The sequence below is a fragment of the Solenopsis invicta genome, chromosome 4 (genome assembly GCF_016802725.1).
Source record: "Solenopsis invicta isolate M01_SB chromosome 4, UNIL_Sinv_3.0, whole genome shotgun sequence".
Lineage (NCBI taxonomy): Eukaryota > Metazoa > Arthropoda > Insecta > Hymenoptera > Formicidae > Solenopsis > Solenopsis invicta.
Window position 1 is genome coordinate 24,232,881 of NC_052667.1, and position 22,451 is coordinate 24,255,331.

At 38.2% G+C, this 22,451-nt stretch overlaps 1 protein-coding gene across 1 annotated transcript in view; it reads right to left on the reverse strand.

The window, feature by feature from the left end:
* The window catches only part of LOC105194883 (division abnormally delayed protein), a 65,839-nt gene that overhangs the window by 23,457 nt on the left and 19,931 nt on the right, over window positions 1-22,451 (reverse strand). The gene's annotated exons all lie outside the window — the stretch shown is intronic.

Below are 22,451 nucleotides of genomic sequence, written 5' to 3' on the forward strand. Positions count from 1 at the left end.
CGTCGGGGGTAACGTCTCTGATTTACGTGAACGCCGAGAGGGATGTCGGAATTATTGAAAATGCGATTTGTACGAAAAAGGAACGAGTACAACGTTAATGGCATGACAGATGGCGGTGGTTTTTTTTTCTTATACCGAGGGAGAAATCGAATGGGGGAACTCGGGAAATGTGAATGAGAGAGACGGCGCTCGCTATCGGACTACACATTTTACTGTGTAATTTTAGTAAAATTTCACAATTTAAAACTGTTATAATAATGAATGTAACATCGCGATTTATACGATTTAACTCGAGAAAGGACCATAATATAATTATAGAGAGATCATAGTGGTGCGAATGTTTAACTTATTACCGTTGAATCAATTTATTGGTTAATAATTACGACTTAGAAATTTCGTACTTGATCATAAATAATTTGTTTTACTCATCTTAAAATAAATTTTGGGCATTAATCAATTATATCTTTAGTCAATAAAATGAATCAATTAAAATGTATGTAATTATGATTAATTCAATCGATTAAAAATAATTAATTACTGCTGAAAAATTAATCGTTAGTTTTAATCACTGATTTATAGCATTGATTAATACAATGTATAAAATAAATTTATCGACTAACATCAATTTAAACATCTTTTCAACGTGACATTCTTTACGCATGTAATAATTTATAAAAATAAATGTCATTTTTGAAATGGCGATTAACGTTTATAACAATTATTTCTATTTCTCTTAACGGCATTTGATTTAATATTTCAATAAAATCAATTAAACCAATCGTAATTACTTATCATTAATTTTTAGTTGATTATTTTAATTAAGTGAAAACTTGATTAATTATTCAGAATCGTTTGGCAATTAATTTCATTAATTTATTACAGCAGTCATAATTATATATATTTCAAATTTTTAGTTGATTACTTTAATCAACAAGTAAATTAATCAATTAATTCTTAATACTGCACTGCCAGCCACGCGTATGTACGTGACGGAAATTGCGAATCGGGGGTTGAAGATTTAGGATTCAATCGAAACGAAACGAAACGAATTATAAAATCAAAATGATCCAATTGGTCAAATTCTGAAACTTCAATTCGCAATTCTCAGTCTTCGATACGTAGTTCGATACGGACCTAACGTGATCGGGACACCCCGTATATCAATGCACCTGGCTGCAAGTGTACGGTAAACGCAAGGCACGCGTAAAGATCGGCCCGCCAAGGAGCTTCCACGAAGGCGCGCGCGCGGTCGCTGGAAAGTGTCGCCTGTTCGAAACGACTTGTTCCCGCTCCGAACGACGTCAATTTCTTGACGATTTAATAGGCGACGCGCCCTGACAGTTTTTACACTCGGCCGCGTCACGCCACGTTTCGGCGCGTTCACGCGTTAATCAGAGCGTACATACATACACGCGCGCGTAGCAGCATCCCATCGTGTCGCCAAAGACGTATTCTCCTCTCTTCTTCCCCCTCGCCCCTTCCGTCCCAAAAAGCGCGATTTTTTTTTCCCCCGGTCCACATTTTCTCGTGAGCGCAGCGAGACACGGAACATCATGACAACTGATGACGATACTTTTACGGGATTTTGCAAGGCTTCGCCGCAAGAAATAGTATAACGCGGGTCTTTTTATAGCGTAATGTCGTCTGTCTGAAATGTCCAGAGCCCCGAAACGCTGCCGGCGTTGCCAAAAGCGCAACTTTTCTCGTGATGCTTCTTCTTCCGCACGCCAGCCACGTGTACGTGCGCGCGCGAGAGAAAGAGAGAGAGAGAGAGAGAGAGAGAGAGAGAGAGAGCCGGGGTAATCTAAGGTGCATTCACAACGATCACGTACAGGAACTCGCGATATTTCAGCCGGCTTAAGTTGTAAATTGCTATTTATGGATCACGTAGAGGTCTACAAACGCAATCACGCAATCGCAAAATTATCAAATCGTACTCCGTACGAGGCTAGCAGTCGAGGAATAGCACTAACGTGATTGCGCCGGGAAAGAAAAATTTACAGCGAGCTGTTCTTCCCACGTCGAGTACCTGAGAGTTCGAAAACATTTCAACGCGTCACCGTACAGCTCAATCACAAAGATAAAAGCGTTTCGCACTCAAAGCGAAAGTATTCCGTGCCGCTATCTTCAAAAAGGAAAAAGGAACATATATGCTCAAATAAGAAATAGGTTCCGCCTTTGTTTCAAATGTCCACTCGTCGAAATGATTTTGTAAAAACGTCTCCGCCTCCCTCCCCTCCCCCCACCGCTCCGCTCCATTTTCCATTATTACGTTTTCCTTTTGTCGAATTGTTTGAAATAAGACCTTTTATCTTTCGGAATTTTGTGCTACCTGATGATCTTTCAAAGATAAAAATGTCGGAAAGCCGGACTTGCGATAAGGGATACCTTCCTTGGCCATTCATAATTTTATCTTTATGAAAATGTGTTTTATATGCGGGACAGCAAATGGATTTCGAGAATCTCTTATATCTGACGTAAAATACCTTTTATCACCTTCCAGTTATATCATCAATCTTATCAAACATTATATATTCTGTTTTAATTTTATCCTCCTTATTCATCATCAATTTCGTCGATTAACATAATGAATGTGTAATCTTTTTTTTAATAGATTCACGCCTTTTCAAGGTGTTTCGTTATCATTATTATTAATCTTATCAATTGATAAAACATTTATCCACTGCTCGTTTTACGTTCGTTTTTACCAATGTAGATTAACTTTAGTCTCAATTCAATTTGCTTTTGATCGTTTTTTAATTTTCAAAATTAGGAAGAAATAAAAGTTAAATTAGACTATAGTTATTCTACATTGGTACACGGAAAGAACGATTTTGATAAAGTACACAGAAAAAAATTAGTACCAAATCAATAATTATTATCTCATGTATAAGCAAAAATATAAAATTTTTAAAAAGTTCGATAATCTTAAATTTCAGCAAAAAATATATTTTTATTTCAATATTATTATATAATAGTTCATCATAACACGATCATAACACGATTATTTTAACAATAATAGCAGTAAAAAATTTTAATTCTTGATTGAAAGATACTATCATATTCTATCCGATATTTTTTCATCTCAATTCATGGAAATAATAATTGAATAGATACATTTTTTTATAAAACATACACAATTTCTTCTATATAAATTTTGTTACATCTGTTTAAGATTACCAAATTTTTTAAAGAAAATTTTATGTTCTTGTTTTTATATAAGACAATGATTGTGTTAAAGATGTATTACACCCATTTTCAAAATAATGAAAAAATAAAAAAAACTCAGATCGTTCTATTTGCATTAAAAATAATGTAAAAAAATATGACAGCAATTTTCCACTTGGATCAAAAATTATTTTAATAAATAGAAATATAATAAAAATGTTATTAAGAAATATTGATAAAAGTCTGATACAAGCGTTTTAAATATTTAAGATGATTTATGCAAGTTTCTTTGCAAAGCACATATGATCTGTGATTGTAGTACATTTTTAAATAAAATATATTAGTTTTTATTTAATCCTAAATCTTTTCTGTGTATCTTTAAATTTAGTTAGTTAAAAATTTGAAAATGTTTTGTTAGATCATCAAAATAATTATGTAGGACGTTCAAGCATGATTGGACAATGTTGCAAAAAGTTTTAACAAAAAGCTTTATTGGCAACCAACTTGAGTGTCCTAGATATTTATTTCAATGATCTAACAAAAAATTATTTTCAGATCTGTAGCCAGTTAAAATTTTAGATACTTTAGCAAAACCTTTTTGATATAGAAATGGGTATTAGTATCAGACTGAAGATTTTTAAATTCTCATGAAAACAATGTATTAAAAAAAGTATTGAAAAAAGTTTGATATAAATAAAAGTTACCAAAAGGTTGAGTAAAATAATACCAATTAAATACTTGGTTAATATAATCGAAAATAATTTTGCTCTTCCAAATAATTAGGAAGCGTTGTCAAATTTTATAAAATCATCTATCTGTGGTTATATTAATGAAATATTTACTTGGCACTATTTTGCTCGAGATTTGCTATTACCACTCTTTTTTCCGCGCGGGCGTGTGCGTGATTACTTTAAATAAGAACTTCGCTAAGTACTCCACGCGAGAGATTTTACATTCTCATCGCGGCAATAGTTACCCAAGAGGATCGCTTTCATGATTTTTACTAGGTCGCACGATAAGCAATGAACCCTCTTATCCTAACTGAGATCCCGACACACGAGTCAAGAGCGCGTTTATCAGCTTATCAGCCGCGCGCCGCGAGCGCGTTTATACAATAGTCATTAAGATTATCGTTGACATCTCTCCCGCAACAGTTCCCGCGCCGCCTTTCTGTCCTAATTACTTTTTAACGCGGCCCATAAAAGGAGCCGGGGTACGGTCCGACGGTGGTTGCTTTCCGAGGCTCTTCGAGGCGGCATAATCGTAAAACCGGCCAGCCGAGCGTAATTAAGACGGCACGCGTGGGCGTTCAAACGTCGCTCGCTCACTCGTCTCTCGTCTTCTCGATTTCTTATTTTTTTTTCTCTCCCTCCATCTCGCTCTGTCTTCCGTTCCCTCTCTCCGAGAGATGCGACTCCTCTCTTCTCTCGATCCCGTCTTCGTTCTCCGCCTCGCAGTGGACGAAACGCGAAGCGAGTTTGGAACGCGGCGCAACTATCGTGAGAGGATTCCAATCAAATATAATATCGTCTCACTGTGATTTCGCAAATTTGCAATCATGTATATTATGTTTCGTAAGAGAATTGGAAACTGCCAAAAGCAATAATAACTGAGAGCAAATTATGTTGATTATATTGATCGATGCTGAATCCACGCAGTGACCTTTTGTAAGAAATAAAGATTTCTCAGTGATTTCTTATTATATATGTGTAAAAAAAAGATCTTAATTAGCAATTCTAAACTGCAGTTATGTAGATAAGACTGGCATTTAAGAGTGTCCACTGTTTATAACTGATTTAAACCGTTTAACTTGATGATTTAATGACTTCTCTTTCATCGCTTCTTGACAGAGGAAGGAACAGATACGGATGATACACTTTTCCTAGTAAAGTAGTAAAATGATCTATAAATGGCCAATTATATTAACTAATTCATGTAAAAAAATATATTAAGAAGATCGAATAAATAGCCGCAAAACATTTTATATTTTACTTTATATCATTTTACTATTAAAAAAAAAAAAACGACCGTCCTATGGGTCAAACTTATAAAATTAAATGTTTTACAAACATACATATATTAATAAATTTAGAAAATTTTTTTACAAATTCTTTAATACTCTTTTTAATTATAATAATATGAAACCACACTTTCTCAGTTATTGCTATTAAAAAGAAAATGTAAAGTTACCTCTGCTAACCTGTCTAATAAGCTATATAATAATAATAATTCCTTAAAGCCATGATGCTTTTAGTAGATTGCATTTAGTACACTAATATACAATAACGTCCACCAACATGCATTTAATTATGCAAATCTAAAAAAAAAAAAAAAATGGAACTCGTATGCGCGCGTACAAATTTTTAAATATTTTGAGAGAGAGAGAGAGAGAGAGAGTTTACAATCAGTTTTATTCAACATATATATGTATGATCATTTTTCTTTGAAATTACAATGTTTACTGCTTACATTGACAATAACAACTTTTTAAAACGTTATCGTTAAATTTATTTCAATTAATGAAAATAATTTTTACTTTAGTGTTCCATAATCGAGTCCGTTGCCTCACGCGTTAAAAAATAATGCGACGATTTCACGAAAGTAGTCTTCAGATTTGCGTAAAAAGTCTCTGAAAATCTGATTTCAAAAGAGACCTGCTGTAAACGCGTGATGTAATCTCTGCCGCCGTAATTCCGTTGCCCGAGATATGACGTAATCACGAGAAACAAGGATTACATTTGTCCAAAAGAAACAGATACAAATGGTTCGATAGGCGCGCATTGCGAGCAAATTAAGAGAAAAGAAGCGAAAAGAAGGGAAAGAAAAGAGCAAAATTGTAACCGGACAAATGAGATGACACTATCAGCGCGAATAAATCTCCGCTGCGAAACGCGGGCGGAATCTTATCGAGGGAAATTTCGCGCGCGTCCCCCATTCGCCGTGCAACACGCGAGTTTTACGCGTTCCCCGACCGGCAACAGGGGTCGTCGCTACCCTTGACCCGTTCTAGCAAGTGGCGACAATGAGTTCCGCTTCTCACTCGTGGGACAAACGAGGCGGATTAGAAGATTAGGATGTTATCGCTTAACGCGCGCCGCGCTTGCTCGGCCGCTCGCACGCACCGCGTAATATCGCTCCGATCTCAGAAAGAGAGCCGCGTGAAAAACGATCATTAATCGCTGCCCCGAGCTTCCTCCCCGATGCCGGAAGCGAGGAATTTAGATTTCTAAATCTAGCACCCTGTAAGATGACGATATCAGTGCTATTCATTTATCGCGAATTATATATACGAGAAGAAACGATTAATTTCTTATTCGTATTTTATTTTATTGTATCTGTAAAGTAATATTGCTGTCCTATTTTTATTTTATTTTTAACGTTTAAGATCCTTTTAACGTCAATGAGTGTTTCACATCCGATTTCGATTCATGAAAGTTTTCGAGATCATTACATTATATTACAATTTATTTTTTTCCGAAAAAGATACAAAATTATTCTTTCCATATAAATATGAAATATTTTATCATAATATGCAGTTGGAAAATTCTAGAAACTTGAAAAAGGTATGTTTACATGTTTATAGAGACTTTTTTAATCACTTTAAATAGAAAAAAAAATAGTCGGACGCGAGAATACTCATAGCAAAATATTCTCATTCATATCGTGAAAGAAGAAAACATTTTGTGTTTATGTTAAAACCGGTCCTTAAAATCTTTTTATTCAATTTTTAACATATCCAAGTATCAATTTAACACGACGTGATTATTTGAATATTTCTTATCAAATATTTAATTGATACTTAACATTTTTTAGCGTACGTTGCGTAACACGATTTACGAGCAAATAAATAAATAAATAACATAAAAATAAGTAGTTTTAAGACATTTAAAAGCCTAAGGTAATAAATGAATAAAATGTACGTGTCAACATATTATAAATGTTAATTTTACTGAAGAAATATATTTTCATATTTCGTTTCCGAATTGCTGCCGAAGTGTTACATTTTTATGTTAATTTTTCGCACAATATTTATGTTACGTTCTAACATATTCATCTTGCGTTAAATTAACGTAAAGAAGAAAGAACTGCTTGGCACATGCGATATATGTTAAATTTAACACAAATTTTCCAAATGTATCTTATGATAAAATATTTCATATTTATATGAGAAGAACGATTTTGTTGAAGCAACTAACAATTTAGCTAAACACAGATCTGAAATAATTTTGTTGATCGTGAAAATAATTATTTACGACACTTAACCATGCATGATGAGCAATGCTGCAAAAAGTTTTGGCATTTTAGCAACTTGCTTGAACGTTCTACAGAATTATTTTGAAGGTCTAACAAAATTATTTTCAGACTCCCGTTTTATTTGTATCTAGCTAAATTTTTAGGTAGTTAGCAACAACGTTCTTTCCATAAAGATAAAAATAGAAAGACTCCTGTATGTTACAAAACGTTTACTCAAAATTTGTAAAAGAATTCTCCGAGAATTCCCGAATTTTCCAGGAACCTTGTTTAAAATTCCAAAATTAAAGAAATTTTTTTAAAGCAACTTTGAATTATTTTATTATATCTTTTAATGTCAATCACAAAAGAAAGCCATTCAAGTTCTAAATGTTAAAAAGAAAGTACTAAAAATAAATAACATAAACCAAATGCAAATAACAATATCCATAATGCGTGAATCTAGCAATTTGGAACGATATATTTTCCTCTATTATCACTGATATTTTTATAAAAACTTGCAAGTTAAATTTAAGAGAAAAATTTTAAAAACTTCCCTGAGTATCAACAAAATCTCATAAAAATTCATAATTTTCGAGGATAGAAAGATAATTCCAGATTTTTCCAGTTTTTCCCAGTAGTAAACACATCTTATATTAATATAGACGAAAACAATAAGAAGTCGGTAGATACGGAATATCTCGCATCTCAGAATAAGTTACATCTTCTTGGTAGCTTTAAATCATCATGTAAAATTGAATTTTAATTTAATTACAAGAGAGACACCAATTTAATACGTGGCGATGTGATAAAATACAAAAGGGAGTGTGTTTTAGGCCGAAAGGAAATATCTCGTATCAAGGGAGGCCATCGATCTTTACCGCGTATTCGGCAACGAGGGTGGTAATTGCGCGCGGTATCGATATCGTCGATATTCATGTCAATGATAAACTGTATCGATAACGGGGCCACCCGAGGACGAGCGGAGATGAGGCGAGCACGGACGCTCAAACATGCCCGTGAAACCGAGCACGATGAGGCGGAGATCTCGTTCATCGGATAAGAGAACAGGCCTCCTTTCGCAAAGATAGCAACCGCCGGGTAATTGATATACAGCGTGTGTGCGATTCAAATGGAATGCAAGAACCATTCAGCTTGGGAAACAGATTACCGCACGAAAGCGAAGCGTTCGAGGTGATGCTCGTGGTGGGTGTTAACAAAGCGAGCGTGTACTGCTTCTTAACGCGTCGACTGCCATTGTGCAAATTAGACAGCTCTGTCCCCGCTGTCAATTACCTCAGCACGCTTTGACACGTTACGTAACATTTTATTTATCTCTCATCGAAACTCTCTTACGAGCAACATTTTATTTCTCCTTCCGAAAAATCGAAGCGCGTTAACTCGTATTTTGCAGTCAACGTGTTGCCGTTCAAAAATATTGAATATTATTCCAGTCAAGCCTCTGGAAAAAAAAAACTCGAGTAGCGCGAGACCCATTTTAAAGATGTTTTAGCTATGTAATACCAGCTAAAATTTATCGAAATTAAAAACTGCAAGGTTCTTAGGTTTATTCTCTTTTTTCCCCTTAATAAAAAATTTTGTTCGTGAATTCTGATACCAGATCTGATACCAGCTGCAAAGAACAAAATGTCGAGTAATTTGACTTATAACGGCTGCGTTCAGCGGAAAAAGCAGCTTTACAACTTTGTAAGGCTCTTTAATACGATTGGTTTACCCATTTAAATCTGTAGGAACTAAAATGCAAAAATTAATCATATTAAAGAATTTTACAACCGTAGCAAAGCTGCTTTTTCCACTGTACGCAGCCAGTGGCTTGTGCAGCGTAAATAACCATTTTGTACTGCAGTTTTAGATAAATAACTTTTAAACGAGTACGAGATCCAAATGAACTCCTGCGCGGCTATATTTATTTGTGTGAGTTTTATTAACATATGTAAAAAATTTAATTCGCTACTCCATCATCAAATTTATAAAATATGTTGCAAAACACGAAAAATCAAATAATTATTCAAATTATTATTACCAAATAATTTGTTCTTCAAGTAATAATAAATAATTCGTTTTTTCTAGTGTAATTTGTTATTTGATAATTTATTTGTTTAATAATTTTTACACAAGAGAATTATGCTCAAATTTTACACAGATGCACCAACGTAGAATAGACGAATCGGATCGTTATAAGTTTAGAGACAGTTGTCATTAGTTTTTTTTTATTTTATACGATCTGTTTCATCACGCTAGTTACTTCATCTGCAATGGAAACAATTCTGTATTGCGCGTGATTCAGTGCCAGTCGATGATACAAGTACAGAGATCGTGAGTGCGCGAAGAAATTTTGTATACTCTCGTATAAAATCACGATCCTAATTTTGTGAGTTTGTAATGAAAAGACTTAATAGACACTTTTAAGGAATTTATTCATTTATTTTTTATCTCTTTTAAATTTTATTTTAAACTAGTCATCCATCTACTTCGCCCTCAATGTTGAGGCGAATGGAACAATTTCTCTTTCTTGATTTTCTCGTTGTGCAATAAGAAATACCATGTTTATGTATTATTTTATTAAAATATCGAGCCAAAGGTGTAAAGAGTAAGAACTTAGAGTAAATCTAATAACAAAATTAGTTAATTATTTTTTTACCTAACCAAAAAAAAAAAGAAATTTGATATAATTCGTCTCTGCCAAATCTTCATAATTTTCGGTAATGCTTTAAAACGTGATACACACATCCTTAATTAATCATTGCATCAGAATTAATTATATCACGCAAGAATCTCGACGTGCCCATTCCGGTGTCGCGTCTGAACGATTGCGTTTATTTAGCACAACATTCGACGTTGCAAGTCGCTCGTCTCGCGAATATACACTCGATTTTCTTCGCGAAGAAACCTCGAGATGATCTCGCGAATCCTCGACGTTGCGACGCTTAATAACCGTAGGTCGAAATTGAGATTTCCGAGATCGACGAGGGCGCGCGCGCGCTTGACAACGATGTGGATGATAATAATACTCGTCGGTTAGGAGAGAACGCGGGGATCGCGTTCGACCGCCGCTGAATAATAACGCATATATCCTGCTCCACCTACTACGGGAGACAATACCGATTCCAAGGATCCTCGACCGCGGCGCGTGTATATACGTTGTCGTCGTCGTCGTCATCGTCCCGGCGGAACGACGGGCGAGCGTGTGCAAAGAATATAAAGTGCCATATACCTATTTCATTCCGCGGCGACGATACGCGTCCATCGAGTGACGCATATCAGACACATCTATGGGATCACGCGCTCAGTGCCGCGCCGCGCCGCGCCGCGCCGCGCCGGTGCACACGCGGATGCAGCGCGCGAGATCTCCTTATTTGCTCCCTCGCATCGCTGTCGGCGCGATAATAAATAATAGAACGGACGAGAAGAAAGGCGAAAGCAAAAAGCGCGACGGAGGATCGAGATAATTTTATTCCGCGACGTAACTTGTCGAGTCCGTCGATATAATTATCCGACGACGTTCGGAAGGAGTTCTTCGAGACACGCGGACACGCGGACACGCGACGGATTCCACGAGCGGTTGGACGACGACGACGACGACGACGACAAAGACGGCGACGGCGACGATCGGGTGATCGTTCAGCGGCTCAAAGTTCAACCAATTTAGCCGCAGCCGGTGACGTCAGAAACGCGCGCCGCGTTCACCGTTCGGCTCTCGCTCTCGCGATTAAAGAAAGAGAAGAGTCGTAACCGCGCCGTCGTCTGCGGCGCAGATTGCAGATAACGCCGGGTTATTCGGACCCCACGAACCTGGGGCGAACGAGGGGGTGGGTGGTGGCCGAGCGAGGGAATCGAATGGTAACCGAAGAGCCTCGATCGGAAGACTCCAGCGCGTTTCCAGGGAAGCGATTAGACTCTAAACAGAGCCTACGATCAGAGAGCGATACTTAAATATAGAATAGAATTTATTTACTTGAGCATTTCTGCTAAGAGACTTGGTTTACAATATTTCTTAACACGGATACAATCGCCCCCATTTCTTTTTCTTCTTTGCGTAAACCTGAATCGCCTAAAGTGATTTTTACATTTCAATTGAAAGTCATTGTTATTAATTATAGTGTGTGCACTATGTGCACACGCGCTTTAGACCATAATCCAGACGAAATGATTCTTATAGATTTTTTTTTGTCGCGGAAGACGAGTCCGCTAATTGCTCAATCGCGTCACGTTTCGAAGAAAATTGAACTTAAAGCTGCAAAAAATGGTATTTGTGTAATGGTGATAGAACAATTTCATTTGCGGATTCGTCTTCAGCAATTTAAAATCTACAAAATTCACGTATTGTATTAACTCCTTTATGCAAAATTAACAGTCATGGATTGAAAGAAAAAACGATGATAACGATCCGCTTATGCTTGTAATTATATGCACAATTCGTCGATTATCAATCTATGATCAAAATTATTAAATACGAGTATAATACGTAAATATGTCAAATATAAACAATCAATTGTTTCACAAATAGAATGGCTAAAAAATAATGCAGTATTTATATGTATTTTTCTCGTCGAATTCAATGACGCATTAAATTTTACTAAAATCAAATTTTTCATATATTGTTTAAACAGTCTTTGTTTAAACAAATTATATTTGACAATTTTGACCATACGTTCGTCATCGGCAGAAATTGTTATGTGCAGATAAGTATTTAAAGTACGTAAGCAAACCATTTTTTTCTTTTAATTATAATTATAAATTTTAATTTGCAATTAATACATGAACGTTATAGCTTATATAATAGATTACAGGAAACAAAATAAAATAATAAAATTGCCGTAAATGAAATTGCTTTCTATCTTGTTACATTTTTTTTTAGTTATTATATTTTAGCTTAAAGATATCCATAAGTGCCATTTTTTGCAATTTTATATCCAATTTTCTCAAATATGTGACGTGATGCAATTTGCGGATTCGTTTTCACTAATAAAAAATCTATAAGAATTATTGATCTAGTTAGCGGTCTAAAAAAAATTTAATTTATCACAGTGTATATTGTTGATTATTGTATAATTTCATAATATCTAAGGACATCATATACGACATTTAATCAATATTTGCTTAAAAAAGCAATGAGAAATCAAAAAAATATTAAATTTAAATAAATGAAAGCACATTAAGCAGCCCATCATGATAGTATTTCTAAAAAAATAAAATCAGCAAATCGAATTTTTATATTGCGGGCTTTCATTGTACATTTAAAGATTCATAAAGAATAGTTATTAGAGAAAAAAATATCTACTTAATAATAATTTAAAATAAGTTCATATCATGTAAAGTTATTTATTTAAAATTAAAATTTATAATTATAAATAAAAGAAAGAAAAAAGTCATCTGCTTACGCAATTTAAATATTCACCTGCACATAACAATTTCTGAAATCGTGGATTATAAATGCACGGTCAAAACTGTCAAATATAATTTGTTTAAAAGCCGTGTTTTAAGTCCGGCAAGTATGCGACGCGCAGTTTGGAGAATCTTATAAATGTTTGTAAATTCACCTAAAAAATTACTGAGCGCAAAAGTTTGCTTTTTCGGCCAGTATAGCCTTCTCGTTATTTAAAAGTTATTTAGGTTGTATTTATATTATATTTGCTTTTGCAGAATTATTAAAAATGGCTGATTTTATATTATATAAATATAAAAAATATATATGGAATATTTTCAATAAAAGTAAACATTTACAGAAACACAATATAAACGTTGTGTACTGCATAAAATAATAGCTTGTATTTTTCAACTCAAATGTCACTCTTTAAATTATTATTTCGAGTTTATAATATAAACTCTTGCCATACTCTTGACTAGGTATTACAACGTAAACAATCAGTTACCCGAGGTGTTTTTCTTGGTCTCCAACTATTCTCGGGTTAACCACACACATCCATTCATAACTTAAACGTAATGACTAATTAATATCTATCACCTGCAGTTAACGCAAACACAAAAGTTATATACATTGTCGGGTTTTTCTTCTCCCAGCCATTTATTTTTCTACCTCGACGAGAATCGAGTTTCGCAACGGAGACATATTTAAATATGCAACACCTTGCGGCGCACTTAATCTCTGTCCGACGATAAGATAGTAACGAAGCGAAAGAGACCACAAGAATAGTAACTTTTGCCCAATTGTATTCACCAGCCTAATTATGCGACCGTAATTTAAGAGAGGTACGTTTTCTAGGCGCGATCGAGCGAATCCATAATCCCCGACTCCCGCGCGGGAAGGACAAAGCTCGCGAGCTAAGCGAGTCCGAGCGGAGCGGAGTGGAGTGGAGTGGAGCGGAGCGAAACGGAACGGAACGGAATCGTGCCAGGTCTCCCGCAAAATGACTACGATCGATAGTATTCGATCCTCGGGCACTCGGTCGGTCGGCCCAACTCAAAGCGGCCCGCAAACGGCGAGGGATGCGTGGAATGCAATGGGCGCGCCGTGAGGTGGTGAGCGCCCCTGCACGCGTCCCCTCGCCACCTCCTCGTCCATCTCTTTCGCTCGAGAGGTACCCTCTTCCGTTTCCTTCTAGCGGATTTCGTCTCGCCGCCTTTCGTCTCTCCTTCTTTCTCTCTCTCTCTCTCCTCCCTCCCCCCCCTTTCGTTCTTTTTTTCTCTTCGTCTTTCTTTTCGCTTCTGAAAGCTCGGCTTTTAAAGCGCCTACTCTCCATGTTCCTCCATGCCAAAGACTTCGATGTCAATAAATCGCGATATTAAGTTTGCCACGCGTATCTCTCTTTCTCTAGGAGGCGGCGTAACGCCGGGGATAAGCGGACGGTAAGAAAAAGAGAAGCAGCGGAAGGAGAGAGGTGGTAGTTGTCAGCCTGGGACATTGGTCCGCGGAAAAATTGTCGTCGATGCGTTGGCGCTCGCTCGCTCGCCCGCTCGCTCGCCAGCTCGGCCGACGCGGCGACGCGGCGACGCGGCGGCGGTCACATGGCAACAGCGAGATCTCTCGCTCTGCATTCCTCTCGCCCTCTCGCGATCGGTGGTCTTCCTCCTTCGACTATTCCATATTCCGTCTCGCTCCCACCCCGATTCATCCGAGCCGGCGAGATTCAGCACGCCGAAGAGGAAGAGAGAACGGCGGATCGAAAGAGGAAGAGGGGCGAACGCAACGAGCGAGCGAAGAAACGCACGGAAGGGACGTGCTCGGAAGAGGAAAGAAAAGAGAAAAGAGAAGGAGAGAGAAGTGGAGGAAAGGAAGGGAGGAGATTAAGAGGCAGAGAAAAGAAAGGGAGAGAGAGAGAGAGAGAGAGAGAGAAAAAAAGAGAGATGGAAGATGTGCACAAGGTTCCTTCAGGTACGATGGGTTCGCTCGAATTCCCTTTTAGGAAGACTCTGTGCTCCTACTCCTCTCATTCCGATGATCTTTCAGAGATGTATTCTTGTTACCGCGCAGTTATCGAGTTTGAAGGCTTATCCTAGATAGCTTCATCTCTTATCGCTAATAAGTTCTGGTAAGACTTTTTATCGATGGGACTTGTATTACTGGCTTCCTCCAAGACTTGATTTTTTTCTTCTTTACATTGAAAAAAAGAGTTTGGTAATAACAATAATATAGCCTAGATGATGATTACTGGGCTTTGGTGAAATTCAGTTCCAATCAAATATTCAATTAGTGTACCAAGTATTTAGTAATGTGTAGTAATCAATTGGTAATCGTTTAATAACCGTTTAATTTGGTTACTAGAGGTCGTGGAACATATTCGGAGTAGTGAAATATCGTGATATCTTGTATAATTTACATTAAATTCTAAGAGTAACCGTTAAAATTACTTCGTTCCCTCTATTTAGACATTGTAGGATGACTGCTGGTCATTAGTGTTCGATACGTTTTTACAAAAGCTGAATTTTAAGCCTACAATGATCTACAATGTGCTCTTTGCGTTTTGTCTTGTCCTTTTTGCTTTTTGTTTTGTGCTTTCTGCTTGTTGTTTCTTTGCTTTGTGTATTTTTGTCACACGAAGCCAAGAGACATCGTCATGCACAAAAGGCAAGGATTTTTCTGCACAAAGTTTGCAAACAATTCGCTAAAAGCTTCGTTTACTTGTATCTCAGCTTTATTTTCTTTATCAGACATATTTTTTATCAGACTATGTTCGATTCACCACGATACCGTGGTCGTATTTAACCTAACCAACATGTTTCTTTGTCTTTGTTGTCCGAGATAAAATTTGACGAACTTCAGAAAAGACAAGAAACACGTGACAAAAAACACGATTGTCGGTAAAACAGTGTGCGAAGAGACAAGAAAGCAAGAGGCAAAAAGCAAGAAATAGGAAGCAAAAAGCATATTGTAGATCAGGCTTTAGTTTCGCAGGTAGCGGAAATTTTTACAAGTGCACATTCTCTACGTAATTTTGAGACGTTACATATTAATTGTTTGACTTTTAGTTTGACTTGGAGGTCTTGAATGTGAATTTCAAATAATATTGTTAAATTTAACGTGTGTATGAATTCGGCAACTAAAGTCACGTTATACGTGGGCTGTGGTTGTGGAATATGGTCGCTCGTCATGTGCATCTCTCTCGACTTTACAACCTCATTGTAGACGTCTACAATATTCAGCATGTTGGAAGCTAGGAAATTATTTTAAAAAGTTTCAAGTTATATTAAAAAAATTGTTTAAGCCACAAAAGTTATTAAAAAAGATTCTTTTTAAATTAAACATATTTTATGAAATGTTCATAAAATCTTGTTTTTATAACATATTAGTTATTATTATTTCATAACCCGTCCCCCCCTACTATTTCATAAACATATCCTCTTTTCCCTCTTCAGTAATTTGCAAATTGCGTTCATTCTATACATATATTTGATGAACTTCCAACTATAAAAATATTGGTAGAACTCTGGCTAATAAAGTGGCGTTGATTAGAATTGCATCGCGTTAATATTTACTGAGTTATTGTAAAAAAATAAAATGATATTCCACAATCATTCTTTCCTCTATTACTATATTTACTATTAACGTAATTATTAAATATTTGGTTATATTAACCCTTCGTGGTCCAACGTTTTTTCTTTAGATGCTTTTCCATCCAACCGGATTACCGATGCCGATGTTTTAAAAAAACGTTTAAGTTCTAAAAAGCCTGAAAAAATTCTGATACACTTCCGTAACATTTCATAATAAAATTTTATAATTGTTTGACGTTTAAAATGTTTTTCATTTTTTCTTTTGTGTGCGTGTCCTAATTTGAGGCAGAATAGTTCAAAATTGAAAAATTGCCCACGGAGAGTCAATCAAGCATTTAATTAAAATTATTTCACCAAAGCCTGATTGTCTAACTCTTTTTTTTTTCAGTGCACAAATTTCCACCTTTCGCCGAAGGTGTGCAAGGAATGAATTCACATAGGTTCCTCGTAAATACAATCTCGACGTAGAATTGTGTTTTCCTCGCGCTTTATAGCCGTTGAATTGTTTTGCAACGCAAGATTACTGCGTTTTACATTTATGAGGAAATTCCCTCGTGCAATATGGAAAAGACTGACGTAAGTCTTCTTCTAAGACGCGGAGCCCGTTGCGTTATGAAAAGTTTTCCTCCCGATATTTCATACCTGCCCAAACTGCGTTCAGCGGAAATGTTTATTTTTCTCGCTCATCGTATCTCTCGTCTTGAAATCGCCCAAAGAGAGAGAGAGAGAGAGAGAGAGAGAGAGAGAGAGAGAGAATCGCGAGCGTCACAAACGAATCGATAGCCGTCAGGGACGGAAAAGTAAAGTGTTTCATACAAATCGCCACTATTTCCCAGACCCAATGACTGCGTAATCGCTTCAAGGAACAGTGGTCGAAAGCGCGATACCATCTCTGATACCGCCCGCGGAAATAAAGCCGTGACATCAGCCGATCGATTTCTCGGAACGTATCCCGATCGCACAATGGTACCTTAACTATAAATCTTAAGAAACGATTCATATTCATGCACGCGCGGACGGACCCGTCAAGATCGCTATCGGGGATTTTCTCCGTACCGATGATGATGGGAGCCGCCGCCGCCGCCGCCGCCGCCGCTCGCGGAAAATCGATTACGCTCGCCTCGATTTTAACCTGCGAGATCTCTAAAGATAGCGCCGTATCGCGCATCATCGTCCGCAACATCCGAAACGTTCGCGGAAACGAAGTAGGCGCTTCTCCCTACGAGATGTCGAAACGCGACGGCGTCAGCGTTTGCAATGCTTCCAAGCTCCTCTCGAAGCACCTCGTGAGAGCTCCTCGTAAAATCTCTTTCTCTCTCGCGATGCGAGAGAGGAGAGAGAGATATAGTTACGTTATTATTATTTCGCTCCGAGGAAACTATCCCAGATCGAACCGGAGATTCAGGAGAGGAGGACTCACGCGATCTGTGGGATCTCGTCGACGGGTACTCGACCAGTTTCGCTGGATCGAACGGACTTCGGGGCGAGGTGGCTTCTGCGGCGAGTTGGCTCTAGTTTCGCCAAACTCGACGATGAGACGAGCGCGCGCGGTTACCGCGTGACGAACGGAGTAGCCGAAGGGGACTCGAGAGGAGGAGGAGGAGGAGGAAGGGGAGGGAAGTCACACGTTCGCCGTGCGTGTATTCGCGATCGGTGGAGCACGCAATTATCCGAAGTAGGTACCGAAAATACCAATGGAGGAATGGGTCATTGATTCCTCGCCCCGGCAACGTGCCAATGCCTCTCTTCCACTTCCTTCATCTCCTTCATCCTCTTCTTCTTCTTCTTCTTCTTCTTCTTCTTCTTCGTCATCTCCCTTCCCCCCTCCCGCTAGCCCCTCTGTCCCTCACCGCCCTGTCCTCCTCCGCGGTTCTGCGGTGTGCACGCGTTGTTCCTCGTCGCCGGATGATTATATCGACCGCGTAGGAGGCTGGGTCGAAGCCAGAGAAACTGTGGCTCGGTACGTTGTATATCTATCTCCAGGGAGAGGAGAAAAGAAGAGAGGAGAGAAGGAGAAAGAGAGTGGTAATACCGGGCGGAAGGGAAGAGAAATCGAGAAATTCCCTCTACCGTGATTTCTGCGCCAATACGGACGTTTATCGCTAAAGTTACACGTACGTATGGATGTACGCGTGTCATCGATATCGAATCACCGCGCGGCGTAACGTCTGGCGAGATCGCCAAGAACCTGTCCTCGACGTCGGATTACCGGCACCGTATAGGCATGAAACGTATCACGGGATCAACGCGAATTTTGCTCGACGATAATATATCTTCCGGTAGAATAAAGTTCTCAGCGGTTCTTCGCGTAATTCGTCAAGACGCGCGTCACGGACGATCGTAACCGCGACGGAACAAGTACGATTTTGCGAAAAATGATACTTTTATCGACGATTTATTTTTTTTTTGTATTATAACTTTTTGAATTAATACAATTTTTATGTATGCGGCTAAAAAAAAATTTGCGTTAAATGTAAACATTCAAGTGTGAACACGTTAAAAAGTAACACAAATATTATTTTAAAAAATGTAACTTTGTCGTTACTTGAAAGTAAATTGCGGAAGCATGTTTCCTTAGTGAAATTAATATGCTAATATTTTATTCATTTATTTGAAAACATTTTGTTATTAGTAGTTTATTTAGTCATAAATTATATTATTTCGACACTAAGGAATGTTAAATATCAATTTTAACAAAAAATATTCAAATAAAAGAATCACATTAAGTTAAATTAACATACTCGAGTGTATTAAAAATTCAGCACGAGAATTTTAACACGAACCGGTTTTAACATTAACACAAAATTGTTTTCTACTACACTCAAAAAGGAAATGTTTAATTTTAAGATACTGTAATATTTTATTTCTGTCTCCATTCTTTAAATATTTAAAAATGTTGTAGTTTCACACGATGTTCAGATTTAAAACATAAAAATATTTAAAGTCTGTTTACATGTTTTAGTGTTTTAAATTCAGACGTCGTTTACAACAAAAAACATTTGTGGATGTTTAAAAAAACAGACGGAAACAAAACATTTTAATATCTTAAAATTAAACACTTGTTTTTCTTTTAATGCAGCATTATTGTTTTTCGATTAACATACGATGACAAGTGAGCCGTATCAGAGCGCTAATGTTATTTCCAATATTTATGATGTTTTCCTTGTCAACGAAAATTACTGTTCAGTAATCCAACGGTTATCGCTGCATCGTTTACCCGAGAAAATTGCATCGGGTCAGTCAATCATCGTCGTTTCGTAGACATACGAAAGAATGAATAGGCAGAATGAAACAGAGAGACAGGAGGCAATCTAAATAAAATTAAAACGTATAAAATTAATGCCGGAAAGCTGTTACTCCAGAGTGACATTTATCCGAATATCGGATTTCATCGATACGAAATTATCCAATATGACATGTAACATCGGGCGCATATCCACATTCGGAGCGACCCAACACACTCCCAAGGCCCGATTAAGCGATTGAACTCGATAACATGTAAATACGTTTGCCCAAATTACACGGTAATCCGTCCATCACGGATCTAGGTCAAGCCTGGGCAACCATGCGCGAGCCAAATCGAAACTCAAGCGATTTACAATGGTGGTATAAGAGATTTGTCGTCAAGTACCCTCGATCGAAATATTACGAACACGTGTTGCGCCGTGAAAAAGTATTGTTGGCGAGTTGTTGTAAAATTTGTAACGCGCGAATCATGGCGTTCCATTTATATCCGCCCCGCAGCCCCTTTATCTAACGCCACCGTAATATATTTTCGTTCTTTAAATCGTAAAGGACGGTAGATGTACCGTGACGACGTATATCTGCAGGTATCGAGGATTCTCTGGATTAAGTGTTTCCCGAGGAAACCAGTTCAGTCGCGTTCGATCGAAACGAGATCCCGAAAGTCGTTGTATCGCGCAAGACGTGGGTGTGGGAAAGAGGATACAACGATGAATAATGATAAGAGATTAATTCTGCTTTTGAACGGAACGCAGAGAGGGTGAGGGGAGGTAGGCGAAACGACAATGTCTCCTTTTTCGTGTTTCGCCCAATTATGGAAGCGCTCGAGCGAGATTGTGAGAGGAATCCCGAGCGCTACCGTGAATAAAGGACATTTCTTTGCGAGGACTCGGTCCAGGAACGTCGATCCTAAGGACATTCACTCGTGTTCATCATTCTAGGCAAACTGAGAATTTTGAAAGAATGCTTCTCCTCCTCAAACGATTTGCTCCGCAGCGTGACACACTCGAAAATAATTTGCGTGTATTTTAATGAATTGTTTAGGAAGGAACGTGTCCCTTCGAAATCCTTAATTTTCTAAGGGAGAAAATATGCGGCGGAAAGCATGAGTATAAAATCATACACGGAGAGAATTTTTTTTTCTCAAAATTTACCCTCAAAATTGTGGCAGTTGTAAAATAACATGATATTTCGTGGAAACTTTCATTACAAAAATATTATTTTACGATGTAAAATAGTTTCGGTTTTACGAAATTTTATTAAAAGTAGAGCAAAATTTAATAAAATTTATCAAAACTATTTTACTTTTTATTGTAAAATAGTAATTTTACAATAAAAGGTTATTTCGAAATACCACGTTGTCTCACACGCGACTACTTCCAAGAGAAAATTCCCACCGCGTATAAATTTATAAGACCGTATAAAGTTGCAGAAACATCTATTGTTATCTCATGTCACATATTGCTATTCTTACACCAAAGACCTGAAGCAGAGACTTCACCGAAGAAAAGTCCATCTAAAGAAGAAACGCGAAGAAGTAACACGTGGAGTTTTGGAATAAAGCTGTTTCTTAAAATAAATGGTTTCCAAGTAACACTTAAAAGTCAGAACTAACTAGGACGAATTCATTATTCTATTAATTAGGCAAGAAATTTCCGTGGGTTCTAATTGCAACGGATATTTGCAAAATGCAAAATATGACGGCGTTTGTTCTTCCTGCATAAAGTTTGACACTCTTCAACCCTCTCCTTTCTCTCTCTCTCTCTCTTTGCTTCTTTCTCTTGTATCGCAACTTTGATTTGTTTATACGTTATTTAGAGAAAAAGAAAGATCCGAACGCTAAGGATTCGATGATATTTATCGAAAGGTATACATATATTTTTTTTTATCTCGAGCTGCATTTCTCGTTTGAAACTCCTTTTCTATCCGCTCTGATTTGAGAAAGCTATACGAGATCTCTCGTGGATTCGGCAGGAAGATTACAACGTGTCCCCGGGATTTTTCGCTAATCCCTCTTTGGCCACTCTCTCGCGCCTTGGAATTTCCGTGCTAATCCGGGACGGTATAACGTGACTTTCGTCGAGCTTCCCTCCCGATAGAGAAGCCAGGAGGGAGGGAGGGAAGGAGGGTTGAGGGAAGGAAGGGAAGGAGGAATAAGTTAAACGCCTTCGTGTATATAGGGGCAGCGCGGGGCGCCGCGGGATGAATAATAATGAGGGACATCTCCAGGGGTGCAGGGGAACACCTTGTCGGGCGTCTTTTCGTAAAAAGGCCGTTAAGGTGCTACCTTAACGATCCCCTGGGCCCCACGCCGCCGTCCTCAGAAAGAAGAGGCGGGGAGGGGAGGACGAAGAAGAGGGAGGAGAGAAGGGGGATCGTAGGGCCTGCACGTGGAATGCAGACACGTAATGCTCGCAGAATGCGCCCGGGCCGCCGACCGCCGGGAATTATTAGTGGATTCGTGAGAGAGATCCCCTGAATGCAACGGGTCGGAGCAGGTCTATACGCGCGCGGCATCGGCCCCGTACACACGCACGAGGGGGGAGGGGGGGGGCGCAAGCGCACAGGCACGAACAGGTACGAAGCCGGGGACCTGCCGCCGGGTCCCACGAGAGAGGGCCCTGGACCCCTTCCTCCTTCTCCTCCTCCTCCTCCTCCTCCTCCCTCGCCCCTTCTCTCGTCCCGCCCGATTCGAGCCGTGCACAACCTTTGTTCGAGATTCGACGAGTCCGAAATCGATGCAGGATAAGCGACTCGCGCGATTAGGAGGATATTCGGCGTATCCCCCGAGGGCGGGATGACGAAGCGAGAGAGCAAAATCAAGGGAAATGAAAAGA